Here is a 23251-nt window from a genome sequence, read left to right on the forward strand (position 1 = left end):
GGATACAGCCGTATTAGACAGAGTGGTAAACAGAGAACTGGAGCTCACAGCTCTATGCCTCGTTACAAATTATAGTATGTATATAACCAGGGGCCCAAGATTATATGACTAGAAACTCAGCATTTAATGTTTTGTTTTTCTCTACTTGAGGTTTAGCTTATAACTTTTCTTGATTTTTCTTGTAAATCACACTTCAAATTTACTATAGCTTTGGTTTCCAGTTTATGTTTAACAATATTTTAAAATAAGACATTGATGTAGTCCTTCCATACCCTCTGCTGCTCTTTGAAAACAAGCCTGGCCTTAATTAGAGTGATGTAAACAGTTGTGTGCCCTCAGACTGCTCTGCCACCACAGTGAGCCTGTGTCACACTCAGTGGTGTGACATGGACCCAAAGACAAATTTGTATACACTCTTTTCATGCTTGACAAGGAAGCTGCGGTTCTGGCCTTGGTGGGAGGCATCTTTATATAAATAAGATGTTTGTATTGTGGGTTTCCAATCAAAACAAAGTGACAGAAAACTTTCTGAATCTAACTGAGGTTTGAAGTTTGTTTGTAATGTGTACTTGCTGTAATTTTAATGTTGGAAAAAAAATGCAAGATGTAATTCCAGGGGAGAAGACGCTACTGAAGATCAGCAACAAAAAGAGCAAAGAGTCAATAAGTCACTGGGTCTGCCCATACAGTCACATTCATACAGCCTTGCTGTCTGAGTCTTTGTCTTCAGGCACTTCTCCCTTCCCTACTCAAATGCTATTGCAATTTTCCATTAAAGCTATTTACGTTGACGTTGGTCTTTTACTTACAATTTTAACTATCCTTCTCCAAATCAGCTTCCTTTTTCTTCAGTATTCTCTTTTTTCCCATAATCTGTCCTGTCCAATCTTTCTCATCCACTTGTTTCCTTAACCTTACTGCCTTCATGTATTCTTACTTTTCTATGAACAGTACTCGCCATATAATAAAAACTTTGCTACATAGCTGTTAAGATACCTGTAGCCCTGGCTAGTAACACAGCTGAAAGAGTAGTCCCAAATGGGAGAGGAAACAACATGGCCAAATTTTGTCTGCTGTCAATTTTTCCTTGGAAAAACCTCATCCTGAGCTGAGGTTCCCTGTTGTGAGGGAATGAGAAGGGTTCTGCAGATGCACCGAAGTTCGTGGTTTATACACACCTAGGTATATGAAAGATGCAATGATTTTGAAAGCAAAGTTATCTAGAGTATGGCTAGAATGGTCTGAAAGGAAAGGTCTGAACAGTAGCCCCATCTGGAAAGATTTACAGGTCCAGCATTTAAATATGTTTGGTTTTAGAGCAAATTGGAAAGGTCACAGTGCAGCTCAGTGGATGGAAAACTTAATCTTCTCCCAAGAAACTGGTAACAAAGAAAAATCAGTCCAAGGTTCTGGTACTCACTACCGTTATTATTTAAAATCCATCTTGGAGAGTAGGCATAAAAGTACAAAAAATAGAGCTGTCTTTTCACAAAGTGAGGAGAATAACATTTATTGTGGCTGAGATAGTCCCAGGAAGGATGAAGCCCTGGGTAGCAGTGCACAATGTCCTTAAAATTCACTGTTACTGGAGCTGGGATCACAGACTGCCCTGTCTGGTGACAAACATACCCCTGAGTGACTAAATCTGTACAGAACTATCACTGCTGGTTATTCTTCCTGAGGATATTCATGTAAGGCTTGTCTACAGGACCTTTCCTTTTTACATATACTTTGATTTTTCACAGCACTTCTGTCCCTTAAATTTAGGGTATGACTAATTCTCCTATTGGTTGTCATGATACCCTTATACGTCTGAGTACTTTTGAAGCAAGGCTGAGTCTGTCTCCACCCCTATGCATTAATTTATTTAAACTTCAAATTCTCATGTCTATTCAATCTATATTTAGAGAATATACAGTTTATTTTGCAGAAATTATCCTGTATTTTCATACGTTAAAGACAGCAGAGCTCCTTTAAAATTCATCTCAACCCAGACTACGGCTGTTCATCTAGTGCTTTCTTCATACGTTTAATGTAGGCTAATGTGAATCCTATTAGATTGGCCTGTTCGATGTATCCAGTGCTCTCAAGCCTTGTCAAAGCCACTGCACTCAGCCTTATTTACATCAATACAGGCTGGGGCATGCTCTAACTTATAAATTGGTTCAGTCAGAAATACAGCTCTTGACCACTGCTAAATATATCTTACAGCTAACAGCATTTGTCAAATGTCTTTTCTCATTAAGTTCAATTTTGGTCTTGGAAGAAGTTGCCTTGGAGATATTAGCTGTTTTCATCTTGCACCATCATTAAAGAGTATAATAGTATTTTAATTGATCCCTGGTGAACTGCAAATGTGCAAAATTGCTAATTTCTTGACTAGGTTTTCCCAGGGAAATGAGCTCTTGTATAAATTTAAAGCTATCTGATGTACATCACATTTTAAACATACTGTTTGTTTCTGTACTTGTGTTCTATATGGCCCAAAGGAAGGAAGAAAATTAAGGAAAAGAGCAGGGATTTTTGTTCTGTGCTTGTACAAGGAAAAGGGTAAAAGACTGAGCAACTCTAGGGTCTAAGAATATATGGAAATCAGTCAGGCATTGTAGGTTGGGAGTGTTTTACTTGTTTTCCTGTAGCTACCCATAACTCCTACTGTTATCCTCCTCACCCAGCTCTGCACCACCCTGGCGCTGCCCACAGAGCTCTGGCTGTGCCTGGTTCCCCATCCTGCTTGCCCACCAGACAGGCTCCACCATACCATTGCATGGCATGGCATGGCACAGTGCATCGGGGGGACACATTCATTCCCACCATGGGTGTTGGGCCAAAAAGGACATGACACTCCTGTCAACAGCCAAATACATCTTCTGGGGGAGTATGTCCCCTTCTGGCTATTTGCCACCCCTATTGATAGTTTGGGGGGCAGGGAAAGAGATGGTGGGAAGCCAATCCAAACTGCTTAGGAGCCAGCAAAAATCCCTTTTCCTCCAGAGCATCCCACAAGGGCACTGAAGCATGTGCCAGAAGGAGCAGGAAGAAGGGAGAAAACAACAGCCTGTGGTGCAGGCTCTGTATTTCCACCTTCCCTCTTGTATTACTGTGACTGAAACAGCAGTTCTTCCTTTGGCCCTGGGCTCCCCTATTCATGCTTCTCCCATCCAGCACAGTTATAGCAGACACTATTTACTATCTCATCTGCTGCCTACAGTAGGTGCCCTGTGATGCACAAAGCTTGTTTATTTAGAAATTGTTTGATAGTCCCTCTTTGAAAGTCAGTTAGGAACTATTCACACTGTGTTAAAACTCATGAGATATTAAGTTTCATATAACGCTTCCTGAAAAGTTCTGGCACCTAGCCTGTATTTCAGGAAAGAGTTAACCAGGGATACACAAAGCGAAAGAGCATACATGAAGTTGTCCCCACCTTTCCCTTTGCAATAACAAACCACAGACTTCATTAAGGGGAAACTTGAGAAAGTCACTCAGAAACAGGTCTTTCATAACATATTGGTACCTTACATATTATTTTCCACAGGTCTGACTGTGCAATCTCCCATTCTCTTAACAATTTTTATACCAAACTGAGGAGGTAAAAAGTCCATCTGGATTCCCTCCAGTTTTTCCTTCTACCATTATTCAGTCTCTGTTTCTTCAATCTTTGCTAAGCTGCTGGAACATGCCCTAAGATGTCACTAATATGACTTTCATATTCTACACTGAAAAAATAAATGGAATAGAGTTTGTAATACAAATACTGCCACTGACAGACATTTGCTGAGGCAAAGTCATGAGGCTCAGTTTAGAAGCTGTAACTGTTACAGGACTATAAATTCCTATTCCATTAATGTTGTGCCACACATAAATGGAGGCAGGGGGAAAACACCCAACCCTTAAAACACCCAACCCTTGGCTTTCTAGAGCAGTTACCTGGATTTCCCTCTTTACAAAGATGCAATCGTGGATGACCATGGTGCTTCTACAGATGCTTCTTATACCTGTGACACTTAAAACTCTAGGTGAAAATCCAACTCCTTGGCTCTTTACTTGAACTGTAGATTCCTGAGTAATATTTAGTATTTTTGCTTTCACGTGTTAGTACCTCTTATGAAAACAGACTGGCAAAATTGCAATTCAGTAGAGACTTAGCTGTTGCTAATGACTTACAGATTATTTTCCCTTACTAAATCATGTTCTTTCTTTGAGACATTATAATCTGTTTCTCATAAGACACAGGAAAGCCAAGCTCTAGCAGAGCAGAGAAGAGGGGTGACTTTGATTCCAAAGGAGAAGAAAGCATTCACTATACGTCCTCAGGCCAGTATGTCCAGGGTGATGCCAAGAATATAGCCATTTTCTGCCTGTGTTGATGCCCCCACAGATACCCGCTAAGCTGTGTGGAAAATCCATACCTGCCTTTGTTGCAATTTGTAGTTAAAACTGGAGCTGAGAAAGAGGCACTCTTTCACCTCTTTGGACATTTTTGTATGCCAAAGACCTGCCCAACACCTCCCAGGTTTCATGGGTGACCTGTATAAATTATTATCTGTCATTTGGATCTCTTTCAGTTGAGTTGCATCCATTTCCTGTTAGAAGTAGTTTCGCTCATGACTCAGCCTTGTTTCTGTGGCTGAAGACCAGAATGGAGCAATGATCTCTGTGCATCCTCAAATACAAATCTTTTACAAAATAATACATCATCATTTAGTCTGTGTTCTTACACTTTTCTGTTCCTATTCTTTCCTATTCTGTGCATAGCAATAATATATTTATTTGGCACAAAGTCATACTGCTCTGCAGTAAGAAGTTAAAGATTAGTAGGCTTTCATGTTTTGCACAAGGTCCAAACTGGAACAGGAAAAGCTTGGTATTACCTAAAATGCAGTATGTTCAAGCTACATTTTCTGTAACCAAGAGGCAAGTTGGTGAGGGTGAAGTAAGGCCTCTGTGCAAGTTGTGCATCCTATACAGTTTCAGCTGAGACACAGAGCACTTTTAATGCTGTTGTTGTATAGTTATGAGAAGGGAAAAGAAACAATTCACCAGTCTGAGATAAAATTCAGTAACAAGCCAATAGGCACCAGATACTGTAGGTTTTATATTAGCAGCAGTCTCCAAAAAACCTGCTTGCTATTTGACTCCCATCTCTCTTTATGGTTCTACACAGTTAATATTAAGTTTGAAAGCAGGGTAAGATATTAAGAAGGAAAGGTGTATGTTATTGCCAGGAGAAACTCTTCCCATTAAAATGAGGGGGGGAAAGTATTTGGTTTGTATATTTTTCAAGCAGTAGGTTTTACAGATTCACAAGAATCAATCTGCTGAAAAATGTAGTTACTTGTAAATGAAATAATAATATTCAGTAAAGTTCAAGTCCAACACTCAAGCACACTTGCCTGCAGGACTTCTTGTTCACTGATTTTTCAGTCTGTTCTGTAGGACCATCTATTCCATTTGAAAAGCAACTTGAAATTGGAGGTTAGTTCTGCTTTTCCTACAAAAAAGAAAAACCACCCGAGAGAATGAGTCAATACACCAACTCACAGCTGATGATTGATATAAGGATGATGAACACTGTGTCAGTGATGCTTCTGAAAATCTTGTTCATTCAGTGGATGTTTTACTTTTTCACTTAGCTCCATTTTTGGTTGCCCAATTTAAAAAGCTGTAGAGTAGCCTGAAATCATTTATGGCTAAGGGCATGCCTACTTAGACTGAAATAGGCAGTCCTGAGCACTGAGCTGGGTGGCAGAAACTAACGTATGTATGGAGGAGATGTATTAACTTCAGAGAAACTTGCCCCTAAGGCCAGATCTCTAGAGTCTGACTGCTTGAAGTAATGGGATTCACTCTTGAAAATGTTTATGAGTTAAATGCCTTTCAACACCTTTCTTCATTCATTAATATGGAATATCCTGTGAGGTAGAAATTGTTATCAAAAGCAGCAGTATAATAATTCATCAGGAAGTCCTCTGACTGCAGGGAAACAGAAGTATGTAGGCTGGTACTAGGAACTGTGAAAGCAAATGCTTTACACTTCCTCAAAAAACAGCAGAAACCTTCTTAGAGGTGCCCTGCAAGCCAAAGATAAAAGAATGCAAGATGTTTTTATCCCTGGTTTAGGATAAAGAAGAAAAATAGAGAAACTAATAACAACTTTTAAAAGATATCAAGGATTTATAATCTAGCCCTTTATAGCCAAATCTGACTTTAAACAACATGTTGACATAAAGTTTCTACATAAAGCTGTATTTATTAGCAAGTAGGTAGTGATATGGGGCATAGTAGAGAATAGCTTTTGGAATATAGTTGTTGCTTTACTGACAAACTAAAAAAATCAGGGGTCTTAGGAGATAGGCTACTCCTTCTTCTTCTTCTTCTTCTTCTTCTTCTTCTTCTCCTTCTTCTTCTTCTTCTTCTCCTTCTTCTCCTTCTTCTCCTTCTTCTTCTTCTTCTTCTTCTTCTCCTTCTTCTCCTTCTTCTTCTTCTTCTTCTTCTTCTTCTTCTTCTTCTTCTTCTTCTCCTTCTTCTTCTTCTCCTTCTTCTTCTTCTCCTTCTTCTTCTTCTTCTTCTTCTTCTTCTTCTTTTCTTCTTCTTCTTCTTCTTCTTCTTCTTCTCCTTCTTCTTCTCCTTCTTCTTCTTCTTCTTCTTCTTCTTCTTCTTTTCCCAGGACTTCCTTTAAAGAAAAAGAAGTCATGAGTCTTTTTATAACACAGGAAAAAACATAAGGCTAAACAAGTTGGCCTGTCTAGACGTAACCATAGGGAACACTAAAGCCTTACCTCTCCTTCAGGAAGGAGGGAGAGAGGGTGTGTATATGTGCAGAATCATAATAGTTACTGCCAGCCAGGAAATGTCAAAAGCAAATTGCACATACCAAGAGTCCATATGGAGAGGACCAGCTATGGAGCCAGTACACTGAGATGCATATTTATAGATATCCCTAAAGGAAGCTCCTGCTCACACTGTCTGCACCCCCACCCCCCCACACAAAATCCTTCTCACTCTCCCTCATGCCACCAAACAGGCTCTGGGGTTTCTGGGCTTGTACAGCAAAGTAGCAGCTGTGCAGGCCCTCCTTTCATCCCAAGCATTTCAGCACAGCATCCAGCTGCAGCAAACATCAATGAAGTCAGTGTTTCTGACTGACAAAGGATGCTGGCTACAGCATGGAGAGGCCTTCTTCAAACCAATCAATGTTAATTTGGCAGAAAGAATTTAAGACACTGACCACATTTAAAGTTTAATTTTCATGACCTACAAGGAAAGGAAAATCACTTACAGTCATCCTATACCAGCTGTGTAGTAAACCCACCCTATGGGGCAGGTGTTTGAAACTTGGCTGTGATATTATCAAGTATTAACATTAATCAAGCTTAAATAGAAGTGTCTTCTCAAGACGGTTTTGTAGGCTCCATTTAAGCCACTGTGCATGCCACTAGACCTGAGAGGCATGTTGGTGGTGGAGAGGTCTTTCATAATTTCTCCAGCAAAATTTTTTTTAATCACTCATCTGCTTGTCTTATGCCTAGAAAACATTGTGCAACTCTACCAAGAAAATCAATGATGTGGCTTGGACAAAATCATCTTCAGCAGGTAGTGGCCCTCCTGTTGTAAGTATCTTTGAAACCCTTTTCAAAATGGGTATTTCCTCTGTTCCAGCACCTCTTTGCCCTCCTGTACTAGACAAAACAACGAAGTCAAAATTGTGCTTGTTGTCCTGGATGTTTTAGTGAAAATGTCCTCATGTTCACCCAGTGTGTATTTATATATGCAAATATATTTATTATTAAAGCATTGCTGAGGGGGTAGTAGTTGTGAAAGCAAATGAAGATATGGAATGGTGCAAAAGCATTATAGCATCATTAAAGAATTACATCTGATGCAGTGAAGACAGGTGGGTCGACTTTGTGAGTTTTCTAAAGTAGTTGTGTTTGAATTCATTGCTGCAGCAATGGATTATTTTGTGCTTACTGAACTACTACTTCTGGCATTATATGCTTAACTATGGAATAATAAAATGAGAAGGATATCACTTATTATGCAATCCTGTACCATAATATTTAAAGCTAACTATCTGAGGGTATTTCAGTATAGTTTCACCACCATGGGATACACTGAAACTGTCAAAACTGAGCAAATCTAACTCTTCCTGAAACTATGGGATGTGAGCCGTTGCCATGCTGGGTAACGCACCAAGATGGCAAAACCCATGGGAGCACATTGGGAAAAAGTCATGGAAGGAGGAGGGATGTTATGTGAATGTCATTTTCAGGCAGCCTGCACAGGTTTTGGAAAACTGTAGCCAGGAGCAAATTTGTGGTTTTACTGCTGGAGATCTTTTTAAATGGTTGGCTTTGCTGTCATCTGTGATCACCCAGAGAAGTGAGAATGAGAACAGTGCTTCCAGGAACGCCGCTGCAGTATGGCCATACGAGCTGACTCGTTTGGTGATGTTGTGTTGGTTAATGACACTTCCAGGCACCATGGCAGAGAACAGAAATATTTCTGGCTTGTTCAAATGAACTGCGGGTAATGAACAACACCTCCAGAAATGATGGCGCTGTGCTGTGCGGTAATAAATAGCTGAGACCTGAGCAAATGGCTAGTGAATAATTTCCACTGGGAACATAACATTAGAAGGAACATTCACTCCAGTGACCTTTTCATTAGATCTGAAACAGTATCATAAGTACAGATACTACTCTCCACAAGGGCTTCTGAAAATTCACTTGCAATTGGGTTCACTGCCTAACTTCAAGCTTTTGAAAGACAGACATCTAATCAAAGCCAGAGGGCAGTTCATCCCATCACAGTGGTATCTTAGGTGCTGTGAGTCATAACTCAGTTGAGTTACATTAGTATAAAACCAGCATCAGTGCGGTGAGAATTTGGGTAAAAAATTCTGAGTGCAAGAACTGAGACTTGAAGCATATCAGTTGCTAAGACGTGCACAGTCTGGACGGAGGGCAGCAAAGCAACATACATCACAGAAAGGTTTTTGGCCACTTATGTCACAGTAGCAGGCAAGGACACATTTTACAGCAGCAAGAGGGTAATAGGAAACTATGGCAGACTGAAGCAAGGTGACTGCTCATGCTGTCACAGTCTATTTCGTAGGCATGCAGTGAATAAGCTGTTGCAGTGACTAAAGAATCTAAAATATAGATGACTCTGGGGCTACAGCTCTTAGACCTGTTCTCTGAAGTGAAAAAAAGAACGAGCCTGTAATAGCATATCACCCAATGTGCTCCACTCTGCAGACATCAGATACAAGAAGTGATACAAAGCTGCTTTTTTCATGGGTTTCTTAAGGTTCCTAGCTAGTTCCTAGCTAGTTGAAGAGTTTGTGTAACTCTGCAAGCTAGTGTTGTACAACTTATAAAACATCATTTTTATTTTAGGCCAGAACTGTTCATCTGCAAAACCCTGTAACAGAAGGAATAAAGTAGACACTCCCTTTGATACCCCACATGTGAGCTTTACATTACCATTTGGTATACATACCAGGACTTGGTTCAGCAGAATTCTTTTAAGTCCTTTCTCTCCCTCACACACGTTCATGCAACAGGATATTATTATTTTAATATAAATTTTCCTTCCTTTAGAAGCCTTTTTGGTGGGTGAAGGATATGATTCTTACCATGTTCACGTTGTCAGACAAGCACTTGGAAAGCTGTAAGATGCTGCCTGTGCATAGGGCTGTAAATATCTACATAAATTCTTCATATAGCTATTTCTTCAAGTTTGAACTATGAGAAACTTATCTTTTTATGGCACAGCCTAGCCACAGGGACACCTTTCCACAGAGCTTATTCTTCAAATAAGGAGGATCTGTTCCAGGTAGCACACTAAACCCAAAATTCTTGCTGTGGGAATTACATTTTTCTTACAACATGGTTTATATTTACTACGTTGTGTAGAGAGTAAAACTGTTTCTCATGAGTATTCTTCTAATATCTTCCCAAATATACTGAACCTTTGCTAGGGGGGACAAGAGAGTTAACTTCAGGCCATGTGGAGCCCACTCAGCAAGAACAGCTGGGCTGACTTGCTTTATAACACGTTTCAGATCCTGCGTGTGAGGCAGTCTGAAATACTGATCCACACGCACGGCTTCAGCTTCCTCGCTTCCTTTTTGGCATGGCTTTGGTTTAAGTACACAGTAAAAAAATGCTTCAGATTTGACCGCATAAATTGTTGGCAAATCAAGTGGTAAGGTTATTACCAAGTGGCTGGCTGTGTTAAGCTAGTGCAGTGTCCATTGAATGCTATGCTGAGAAAGCAGGCTTTAAAAGTTGGGCAGAAAATAAAAGTACTCATCACACTTGCAGTGTGGAACTCAATATTCTTGGAGTTACAGACAGCCAAGATATTTTACTAAATAATATATTTGAAGAAAGACATATCTTTCTTTGATAAAAATTGCAATTTTCAATATGCACCTCACAGCAAATCCATGTATTTCATAAGAAAACTTTAAAGATAATCAACAGGAAAAATATCACCTCTCAAACATAACTTACTAATGGTTAAAATAGATAGCCTATTTGAAAATTTGACAAATAAATTCTGCCCTAGAAGGTTCTCCTTCCACTTTTCATTTCCTTCCCTCTCACCACCACCACCATCAGCACAACCACCACTTTTTTCCATCCAAAGAGGAGAGTGCTGGGAATAAAATGCTTAAGGTGTTTCCACTATGTATTCTCTATACATTTCTTATACTTCACATCAACTCTTTATTTCTAGGTTCTTTTGTATCTTGTCATGTTTTGTCCTGTTTCAGTGCTTTCCACAGCAATTACTGTGTGCAAGAATTAGAACATGTGATCTGTTTTTCCTTCCATCACAATTTCTTGTGATTAGAAAATGGGATCAGACAATATAATCTGAGTAGTACCCTGTCCCCGGTGATTAATTATGGTGTTTCTCTTAACATCTCAGTATCTGTGCAGGCTTCTGACTCCTGAAGAGGACAGACTGTCATGAGAGAGATTGTTTTACCACTTCTTAAAATTTAACCTGTAGTTAATAATGTACTCCTATGAGAGACCATGAAAATTAGTCTCTACGGTGGGATAAAACTGAGACCAGTTTTGAGTTTCAAAGTTACCAATGAATCAAGAATAGTGAGAAAATACATTTGAGGAACCATTTCCTTTAAGTCTTACTCTTGCACAGAAACTAGATTTCTTACAATATATCTGCAAACTTTACTCCCTTGATAAAATTAATCAAGGCTTTTCACAGAAGTTTTTTTCACGCATTTATAGGTTGGGGGTTTTTTTGACTGCAACTTTTAGTGGGAAGAAAAAAGGGGGAGAATAAATTTTCCGCAAAACTTTTCACAAAGTTTTTATTAATATCATTACATGTATTACATTTTTTGTTTATAATTGTAACTAAAATTAAACAGTATCTTGCAGAAACATCTGTGGTAATGGATTTGGTTCGAAACTAACCGAAAGTGCTTCAACGTATTTTGTTAGCATCTCTAGTTTTGTGCACACTTTAAAAACTTGCATTGGCTCAAATTAAGCACTGGTGTGTTATCTGAGCCTTACATAATACATGTGTTTCTTTTCCAAAGGGGTTTTCAGTTGGTCTTATGGTTTGGGATTATTGATAAAGGAATAGCACTTATTTTGGGGAACAGCTGGGGCTGGGCTATGTTGATAAGAAGTCTTTGTATAAGAGCAATGTATGATTTATTTGGAGGTTGGGTGTTTTTTTTCTTTTCATTTCTAACTGCTTCTTATCCAGCTTCTTTAATGATAAGACTTTGTCCATTCTGAATCCCAGAAAAGCATATTTTTATCCAGGCTTCTTTTTTTTGTTGAGCAGCATGGAACAGCTGCTGGGGAATTCTAACCCAGAATAAAAGTGGCTTGCATTCCCTCCCTTTCCCTTATTCCTCCCAAGAAGAATTACTTTGCTTTGAAAGCACACTAATTATTCTGGAATAAAGTAATATATATTCTATGATATAGTGTTCCCATGGGGGCGGGGGTATGCTGAAGTTATTGCTGAAGAATACTGCTACAGTTACTCCAGTTAGTTTTCCTATTCAACTTTACGTGCTTTGGAAACAAATCCTTTCCCCCTTCCTTTTAGAGAAGAAAATAATAATGAGCAGGTGAAGAGGGGGAAAATGGAGGTCCTTCATTTTACCAAGAAGTCCGGCAGTTTCATGAGTTACATCTCATAAAAGTGGGAGTTATGAGTTTGCCTCAATCATCAGCTTGAAGGGTATTTTTCTTTTCTCAAGAAATATCAGCTCCTTATGACAGAGTAAAGTAAGTGCAAGAGTGAGGAAATTAGTTGACCAGGTGAACTGTTGGTCCAGAGAGCAAGATGAAAGATTTTGCTTCTTTGCAAATGGCTCTAGGTAGGGAAATCCTCTGTAAAGTCTTGACCCCTTCTCAACTGATAAGAATAGTTACCGAAGTAACGAAGACGAGTCATGCAAATCTTCCATATGGCATACTGAGTAGTTTGAGGAAAAGGATTCCTATTACCTTATGAAAAAGTATCTTTTGTTTGGCCACGGTATCTTAAGCTCTCCTGAACTGGATCATGCTGATCTGTGCTCCCTGCAACAATCTGGAGTTTTGGAAGGCATTGCATTTCAGCTGAAATCAGCAGAGGTGCTACACAGTTTCTACTGATTCAATGTTCAGTTCCAAGTTGTTGGGATCTTGGAATTTTCCTAAATGTGTTTTTCAGGAAAAAAGAAATAATTATATCTAGATGGGACACGTCATCTTCCTGGAATATAGGAGGAGACAGGTTTCCCCCTTAGCATGTGCAATATGTGGATGAGAACCACATATTACTGGATAATATTTTGCAAGAATACACTGAGCTGGGAGAAACCACTGTCCTAGAAGAAGGTTTCATTAAGATTTCTCACATCACTTTTATTCTTTTTCTTCTCCATCTTCTTTCTCTCTGCACAAAGTTTAAAGATTTTTCCATTGATGTGAGAAAATGGTGGAAGTGCTATGTACAAGCTTATAATATAAATTGAATAGGGATTTTGACACAATGTTTGTGTTAAATCCCACTCCTGAAATTGCTGTCTGATTCTGGTGGTGTGCTGGTATGTGTTTTCCACTAACTCCACTCCCTCTAAAAGGAGCTATCAGTATGAAATTACGGAAGGGGTATCACAAAACGTCTTATGAGCATGGGTGCAAATTATTTCTCTTTGCCACTTCATTTTCACCATTCCATGCCCTGAGGCTGATCCAAAAGATTGGAATAAACCTCATAAATGGCATAATATTTTTTACTGACAAAAATGTTAAGCTTAGAGGACACATGTCCTGCAGAATACTTGGTTACACGGAAGACTTTGCAAATCCCATGCTTAGGCTGACATAAGGCCAATGCTTTAGACTTCCAATGACTCTGCTTGCTTAAGTTCAGGTACCTGTTGTAGGAGAATTGTGCAAAAATAAAAGACAAACGTGTGATAGCAGAAATAAACAGAGAATAAACAGAATGAGGGCTCAGAAGACTATGAGGGAAAAATGCCAAATGTATTTTTTATTGTTATAATTAACATTTTATTCAGAGTTTTTATGTAAAGAAACTGTGGGACATAGCATTAATAGGGCTGTAGGTCAAAGTCAGTTTCAAATACCAGGGTGTGACTTTTAGGTGTTGCCTGTTTGATTTTTCAAGGACTCATCTTCCAGCTTTTGTGCCATGACAGCACTAAAAGGTTTGGTGATGCCAGCACCACAAGATGGTGCTGATGGCTGTCTGTCTGGACACGTTATTTGGCTATGACAGAGATCAGACATGAGGACTTCTTATGCAGTCAGGAATGCGAACTATGCATACTCAAGAAGAGATCAGCCAGAGGCCTTTAATACCTATGAGACCTTGACTACATGAGCACTGAGGAGAAATTGCCAGGCAGACTTTGGAAGCAGAACTATAACCCATAATTTGATGAGTCTAGAAGATCCTGAACATTGGCTCAAACTCAGGTAAGCAGCAGTAAGATATTAAAAAGCCTCTCAGTTACCAGAATCGGAAGAGTGTTTAGTTACTCACATTTGGGGGTGGATTTTGATCATGCTGTTGTGATTCTACTGATCTCCACGCATTTGTTTCTTTCTGTTCTCCCCAGCCCTCCATAAACTGGATTAAAGGCTAGTATAATTGATACATGAAAAAGGTTGAATTCATCAAGCACCAGATTGGGGTCAGAAGGAATTTCCATTAAAAGCAAACTGGAAATAACCTGAGGAAGCCTGGAGGAGGAGCTGAGGGGGAAAGAAGAGGGGGCTGAACAACGAAATATTTCCCTGGAGCATTTGGAATGGATCACTCATATTCAAACTATAAGCAAACCACTCTGACATTGCAATTTGGATGACTTTATTCCAATATAGTTTCTGAAGTACTCTGGTATTCTTTCTTAAGAGATATAATGCAGCATGAAAAGGCCATAATTTCAGGACTCATTTTGCTGAGGGAAAGAATGTGCAGGGGAAATTAAGACACAAGGCACCTATGTTTTATCCATTTCCACAAGAAGTAGAAAGCTCCAAACACTCCTTTTATTGGAGGGTGAAGGGAGGAAGGATTTGTTTTTCTTTGTTTTTAGATAATTGCTTTCATGGGTTTGTGTCGTGGTTTAACCCCAGCCGGTGGCTGAGCACCACACAACCACTTGCTCACTCTCCCCCGCAGTGGTATGGGGGAGAGAATCAGAAGAGTAAAAGTGAGAAAACTCATGGGTTGAGATAATAACAGTTTAATAATTGAAATAAAATAAAATAAAATAAAATAAAATAAAATAAAATAAAATAGTAATAGTAGTAGAAATAATAATAACAATAATAATAATAATAATAATAATAATAATGTACAAAGCAGGCGATGCACGATGCAATTGCTCACCATCCACTGACCGATGCCCAGCCAGTCCCTGAGCAGCAGCCCCCCAGCCAGCTTTCCCCAAGTTTATACACTAAGCATGACATCATATGGTATGGCATGGCCCTTTGGCCAGTTTGGGTCAGCTGTCCTGGCTGTGCCCCCTCCCAGCTTCTTGTGTATCTATCTCCAGCCTTCTCAGTTGGTAGAGCATGAGAAGCTGAAAAGTCCTTGATTTAGTGTAAGCACTACCTAGCAACAACTAAAACATCAGTGTGTTATCAACATTATTCACATACTAAATCCAAAACACCGCACTATACCAGCTACTAGGAAGAAAATTAATTCTATCCCAGCCGAAACCAGGACAGTTTGTTTTTAATGGTTTTTTGTGATGTTTCACAGCTAAGTAATTTACAAATACCTCTTTAGCCAGGTAAGGCTTAAATAAAGATAGATACAGCTTTTAACTGTAATATTATTATATGGCACATTCGTTTGAAAGAGTAATGCACAATCCCGTTAAAGCTCACTCACTGCTTTAATTTCCTTCACAGAAACTGTGCCTTAGACAGGACACATATGTAGAGTGAGATACTGGACCATATGCCAAGCTGACCTAAACTAACATAACTTGATTGACTAATGATGCTAATGTAGTGTGCACTAGATGAGAAATCAGCCATCAAATATGATTAAAACATTGTTAGCACTCTTTTCAATTCTCTAGTCATCTTTACACCAGTTTCATGGCCAACTCTAGCAAATCAGCCAAGGAGGGCATTTCCCAGTATCATGATCTAATGTGGTCATTGTGGTTTAGTATCTGGAAATGCAGGAGAGCGCAGTTGAGAGTATAGCCTACATGAGAACAAAGAGGCTCTGTTAAGGCCACCAAGTGAAAGAAAACTGTGAAGCTCTTGATGTGGTTCACTTTAAATCATAACCACAAAACATTAATAATAGATTTTTTCCATTGCCTTTTCTATTGTCATTGGGGAGTTTCAAGCAGAGTGCTTCCTGGATACTCCAGGAACCAGTTTTTGGTGGAATGTCCCTTCTACACTGCACAATATATGGCAAACACTTTGTATAAATGACCTTTTGCATCTATAGCATGTGGAAGCAGGGGTTAGAGACAAGTTAATACTTGTTTGATATTATCATTTGTGCTATCATCCTTTGGTGTACAGTTAAGAAAGCACCTAAAATTTTCCTCTGTTACCACCTGGCATTTTCTGGCAGAGTAAAATGTTGAATTTGGCCAATATAAGAACTGCATAGAGAGAGTTTAAACACATTCTGAGATTCAACTAATGCTGCATGATCTAAAATGTCTTTGGTACTATATATGTATCCCAAGTAGAAAACCGGGGGGGGAGAAAGAAATGTTGAAGAAATAGATTTGGAACTTCAAAGATTATCATTACTGGTTTTAATTTGTCTGCAGAAGGAATTTAAGTAAACAGAAACATAGCAAAAGTAAGAATTGAAAAAGACGCAGTACATTAAAACCAAACAGTATCGAACATTGGCTGTTTTCTCTCAAAAATGCAATAAATCAGTGACTGATGAAACCAAAAAGCTCAGTTTACAGATCAGATTAAGCAGTCAGTACAAATTTATTGCTTTTGGATTGAAAGTAATCACGCAACATTTGTAATCAACAGAAGAAAAAGAAAATGTGATGCTTGTAACCAGGAAGGAGCTGAATTAATTGCTACATGTGTTTATGCACCCTCAGTGACACTAATCATTCCTGACACACAGGTATCAGGTCACAGATGTTATTTTTTCCCAGTATTTCTACCCACACACACATTTTTGTTTTTAAAATGAAGAACTCCTTTCTGGCAAAGTTAGTATTGAAGAGAAAAAGCATAATGTTTCATTTTAAAGTCTGATAGGAAGCCAGTTTAGGGACATGACTGCAGCACATTATGTTGTGAACTTGGAGACCTCAGCTGTGGAATGAATCAATCTGGATTCCTCAGCCCCCTACTCAGCACAGGGGAAGGGTGGGACTCCATTGCTTCACTTTCAGCATCCCTGGCAAAGAGCTCCTGGAGCAGCCTTCCTTTTGGCTCTGGGGAAAAGGCCCTAGCAGTGTCAGCCTCCAGAGAAGAGGAGCAGTGCTCATCAAAATGCGTAAGTTAAATAATAAAGTTAATGAGAAGCAGGGCTAATACAAAATGGGGAAATGATCACTGGCACAAGGAAGTGGTCATGCTACGCATCTTACATACAAGGTGACACTGTGGAGAGAAGTTTCCAAGGAGATTTACAGTCCTACACTTTGCTTTCATAAGTCAATAGGTGTGATATTTTTTATAGCCCTTGCTTGACCTCTGTTAGTAGGGAGATATGCTGTCTAATAAATAGAGACCAGCGTTAAATTTAGAGGGGGAAAATTAATTTGTTTGTTTGTTTATTTAGCTCAAAACAAAGGGGAGTGAATAAGGGAATAAGCTTATGTTAATATTTTATTAAGGTTAACTTTTTTCCACTGGGAGACTAGCAGACATAAACAAATGAGTTCTGCCTGAAATGAAATTCAGCAGGTGACTATTAGAGAGTTCAGATTTTCCCATTGGGTTGCAACTTCTGTTATGGAAATTGAGAACATAAATGCATAAGTACTCCGGAATTCATGAATCTGATTTAACTCTGTGTGATTTATTAAGAGCTGGAAATTGAAACAATTCTGCTGACTGGCTTATTTTGATTGGTGGTGTGAAATTCCTTCCCTGGGTTTAAAAAGTATTTGAAAAATGTAAGGTAGAGAAAGAATAGCTCAAGCTTTGACAAGAAGCAGCCCATTGAACTGTGATTCTGTACCAATAAAATTAGGATACACATCAAAAGCACCAAGTGAATTACCTTTTAAAATCAGTCTAATGTGTGAGAGAATGTCGTGTCACTGTCCAGAGCTATGTGACAAGATCACTGGAGCCTGAGGGAAAACCCTTTTTTGAAGTGCTTTCACTGAGGTGAATTACAGCTAGCCTGGAGAAAAATATCTGATTTTTTTTTTTTTTTACTGTTTCAATTGAAATCTCTGGCTTCCTTCCCAAGGAATAGTAAAAACTCCAGAAACCTCTCATGTGGAATACAGGGCAACTTTTTAGTTTGACTTGATTAATAAACTATGTAAGAACAATACTGCTAGGAAGGAATTATGACCACTGTATAGTACCATGAAGGAGGATTTGAAGAAAAATTGAACCCCAATACTTGGGTATGAACCAGATCCTGTAACCCAGGTTACAGGATTTGCTTATGGACTGAAGCTTAGCTTGATGATGCAGCAGGTTCCTGGGAACTGGCCTCTAAATACCAAGATGGTCCTCTCTGTATCCCAGGAGCTCAGCAGGCACTTACAAAACAGGAAAAACAGGAATTATGCTGAAGTTGTGAAAGTAGAAGAGATAGATACAAAAAAGACCATAAGATGAACAGCAAAGTGGTAGACATGTTTTATTGTTTCCTTTTATCAGAAAATATCACAGAAATTATTTTCAACTGATTTATGGGAGTTCACTGACACAGGCCAGAACAGTTAAGATAAACATGGACTTGAGGAGTATTATTGTTCCTTCATTTCCTGGCCTCAAGTATTCTGCCTGTTGATGGGTCCTGCACATGGAGATAGACAGTCCTTGGGTCTTGCAACTCTCAAACTATCGAGTTGGATTCTGCTACTGAAGTAGCACTCTGAAAAAAACACGGAATGCAGCATTTTTATATATATACATAATATTACATAAAATAATCCAGATCAAAACAGGTGCAAGAAACTCAGTGCATACATGTCAATGGTTACAGTAGGTCTGCTGGCTTGGAAGTAAAATGGAATAACTGACCTTTTGCTTCCACATTTACATTTATGCCAAGGTATTTGTATCAGCAGATGTAAAAGAAAAAGCAGCTTGTTTTTATTAATATACTGATTACAGCAAAAAACAGCATTTATTTGTGTTAGGGCATAGAGACCCATGCTGACAGCGCATGTTCGGCCATGCTAGGAGCTGCACAAATACTTACTGAAAGTCCCTGAAAGATCTGTTTGGAAATATGTGGTTGGGGTTATGTGGCTTTTCACCACAGTTTGTTTCGGAGAATGGAGGGAAGACTGGAGCCCATTTAATTTGTTTTTTACAATCTGACAGGTTGAAATCCCAGCACTGCTCACAGCAGTGAAGTTAAGGATTTGCATAAGTGTTTTCAGGAATGGGGCCTGAGCTATCTACGCAGCATCACGGAGGAAATCGGTAGCAGTGTTGCGAATTGAACCCAGATTTCCTGAACTTCCACTCAGTCCTTCAACCAGATGACTAGGCCTCCTTCTTCAGAGGGAAAATGTTACTTTAAAATAATTCCTGAATTTCATGTCATTTAGCATTATATCAACAGTATTTTGAAAATTTGTTGAATCACGTTTTTTTCTTATGGACATTTTTACACTATTTTCTACCAGCAGAACACTTCTTTAACCCTACAGTTGCATGGTTTCTGACCCAACATATCAGGAGGCAACATTGCTTGATACTCTTTCATTAGCAGCTAGAGAGCAATGGCTTGCAACTCTCAATCTTCCTGAAGAACTTCATTCAAGCAAGCTAAAAAATATGCTGAATAAACAAGAGAAACATTTTGAAAGATAAAATATTTCAAATACTAGTAGCTGAAACACTTATTGTAGAAAAAGAAAAAGCCTTAGGAATAATAATAAAAAAAGATCCAGTTTGTTATATCATAATTGTATTGTTGCCTTGGAACAATCTATCTATTTTCTTTCTGAGAATATTTTCAAGCAGTTGTTTTTGAGCAATTTTGCTCATATGAATAATCAGTCTTTTGAAGCATGACTCCAGTGTAAGGTCAAAGTTGTTTTTTGTATTCTCCAAGCAGCTGAATTGCTCTCTGCTTATGTAATACAGATGTCAAGCTGCTTGAAATACTTGTGCACTTTTGTGACTGCGAAGAAAAAGAAGCAAGTACTCTCTATAGCATTTGATTTTGTCGATTTGAAATTTCTTTTCTCATTTAAAATGAATTTGTAAGTCTTGCCAAGCTCATGCTTGTGCAAAAACTGTCTGCCTTACAAGCAGTAATTGCTAAGCGTTTAGCATTGACTTTTTGTCAGGATTTAACTGTGCTTACAGTGAGGTGACAACATTCTTCAATTTTTAGTGAGCAAATTTCAGGCAATTCGGAGTTTTCCCTGAAAAACCTTTGAATCTGACAGGCAATTGAAAGTTTCTTTTTTGCCTTGTGAAACACGTACAGGTAATTCTGATCTGAGAGAATGAACTTGAAGTCCCACTGAGTCTCTGTAGTTTTGTACCATTGAGATTGTGTAAGTTGTCTTCTAAAAGACATAATAATAATTATTATTACAAGATTAGGAGTAACAGGGATAATGTATAGCATGTTTCAGCTGGGGCAGGTGGGAGAGAAGGGTCAGATATATAGGCTATATCCACTGACTTTGTGTAAGCTTTGGAGTTTGCCTGTAATAGACCAAGACCAAATTTACAGCACAGCTTCAGAGATGGGCTGTACAGCCCATGTATGCTGGGGCAATGCAATGTCTACATGACCAAATGGCTTAATCTAAGATAATCATTGCTATTGTTAGGGGTCCGGACCCAGCCTCTGGCAAATTGCCATTTAATAGGGGTTAGAGTGCTCCCAGTCACACAGGGCTATTCAGTATATAGCATGAAATTACTGGCTCAGATTTCCACTAGCTCAGGGGTCTTTGCACAGTTGTCTGCTGTTCTGCATAGATAACTCTAAGTTTTGCAGTAAGACAGTAAATATTTTTATTTGCTCCTATACTGATAAGCACATTATATACTACTGTCCCCAAGCAATGAAATTCTAGAAAAACAGAACTCAGAAGTTTTCTAGAATCTCATAGATATCACTGGTTAGAGCTGGGAATAGAAAACCAGTTTGCTGGTAGAGCCACAGAGCTTTCAGCTACACACACACAAAAAAAATGCTCCTTACTTTTTCATGACTAGAATGTGGAGTGCGTTGTGTGAACTTTACATCCACATTAACAGCACCTTCACCTGTTTTGATGGTAACAATTCGATCTAAACAACATAATTGTAAATTACACCTTCTCAAGAGGACCTGAGTCACCTTTTGCTAGAGATCTGTACATTTAATCTCATCAACAATCACAGAAATTGGAGTAGCTTTGGTAATCTCTTCTATTCATCTTTGCCTCATCTTCCTCTTAGCATGAGTTTGACTTTGACAGGAAACTAAGGAATTTGCAATGGAAACTGCTGCTGCCAAATTTCTCAGTGTCATAATTTGGGTGGTTCCTGTCCTCTTTCTAGTTAATATTCAGCTCAAAATGCATCTTCAATGGCACACAAAATCTCCCTTTTAATTTGCGAAGTAATGCATCAGAAGAGTTTAATTTCACCACAAAGAATCTTATTTAGCAAGGTGTATATTCACAAAAAATGTGTACATTTGATAGCTGAATTGGAATTAAATCAGACTATCTGAACCATATATCTCCACTTTGGACAAATTATAATCTTTTTCTTTAAAGAACATTTCTTTGGAAAGCAGATTTCTTCATAAACTGAAGCTTTCCTATCAAAAGGTTGCAGCTCTAAAAGGAAAGCTGTATTTGTATAATAGCCTAAAATATGGCTTATTTCTTAGCAGATGATGTACAGAAGGCAGTATCTGTCCACTCTGGGAAGTCCAAAGAAATAGAATCTGCCATAGCTGAATGCAGCCTTCAGGCTGTAGAAGGAAACTAACCTTAGGAACAGAAAATTGACCCAGCAGGGGCAATGACAGGATTACAGAAGAAACAAACTCACCACTTGAGAAAACAGCATTGTTGCCAAAAATAAATTAGAAAAATCAATTAGAGATGGAAGATAGGGACATATGGGTGGATATCCCAAAGGAATATCTAGAGAGATAGGAAGAGAATCAAAATGGAAATAGAAAAAGGAGGTGTGATAATAACACTACCTTCATTTAGACCTTGAAATGAGCTGTACTCACATTTAAGAGCCTGAATTCTTTGTATGTCCAATACAAGGAACACTGAAATTGGCTGCCTGGGTAGTTGCCTAAAATAAGACTATATATAGCCTGAAGTATCTCTGAAAAAGAGTCTTTGGGAGAGGCTGGCTGTGAGAAAGAAACATACTTATTCTATCAGCACTAACAGGCTGATGACGTAAACTGCTTAATGGTATTTGGTTACTATAACCTTTGCATCTATGGAGGGAAACAGCAGAATAACGGACTACATTAAATTGGACAATCAGGAAAGAATTAATGAAAACTAAGGTGGTAGAAAAGAAAAAGAATATGTGCTCAAGAGATTTAAAAGCAACAGAAATGACAGTTTAGGTGCTGATTTGAGAATTGCTGGGTTTAAGAAAGCCATTTGGCTATATGAAGTGAGAAAGCAGACTCTGATGTTGCCAGAAACAAGAACAGAGAGACCAGAGAAATTTAGGAGGGTAAGATGGAGCATGATATTTGAGTCAAACATCTCATTAAAAGAAGAGAATTGGGAGGGGAATGGAAACACAGAGAGGAGTGTGTTTTTCTCTTCAAAACAAACAAGAAGTTAATACAATATAAAGGAATAATAATAAAAAAAAAAAAAAAATGTGCTGAAGAAAGGCCAAAACGTTAAAGGGAACTTATGTTCCCATATTTATGAGATTGTATCATGAATACAATTCGAGCAGGGATATTTCCCACTAAACCCAAAACTTTAAATGATAGTTCTTCAAAATGTTTTCCAGTGCTTTACATTTCCTGTAATGGAAAATGTTATCCTTCATTAAAGCCCAGCGAGACTGTCAGTATTTTCCATCATCCTCTATTTTCTACTAGGTCTATATTATAATTTAACAACATTCTTGATCTTCATTTTCCCATCAGTCCTGAAGAACTATACCAATTTTCCCTTCTATGTTTTCATCAGTATGGAAAAGACTTCTTTCCTCTGTGTGGAGTCCAAACCCAGAATACTTGCCAAAAACTCAAAGTACAAAAAGGAGAGGTAATGAATAGACATGACTCTTCTGTGCTCTTCCCCCCACTCAAGTTAAACTGATAATAGAAACGTCTGTCTTTCTGAAGTCTTTCCCTAAATATCTCTAGCTGTACCTATCATGTATTTTGTTACCGCTCATTAATCCTGTTAAAGTATCATCTCATAAGCCCTAGTTCATATGAATTCTACATTGACATAAGTGCAAAGAGGCGCTTGCTTTTAGAAAGTCCCTTCTCCAGACAGTTTTAAGGAAACTAGAGACAGAACGGGAGATTAAATTTAACAGTGACA

Source organism: Platalea leucorodia (genome assembly GCF_965183815.1).
Source record: "Platalea leucorodia genome assembly, chromosome: 2".
In the NCBI taxonomy this organism is placed as follows: Eukaryota; Metazoa; Chordata; class Aves; order Pelecaniformes; family Threskiornithidae; genus Platalea; species Platalea leucorodia.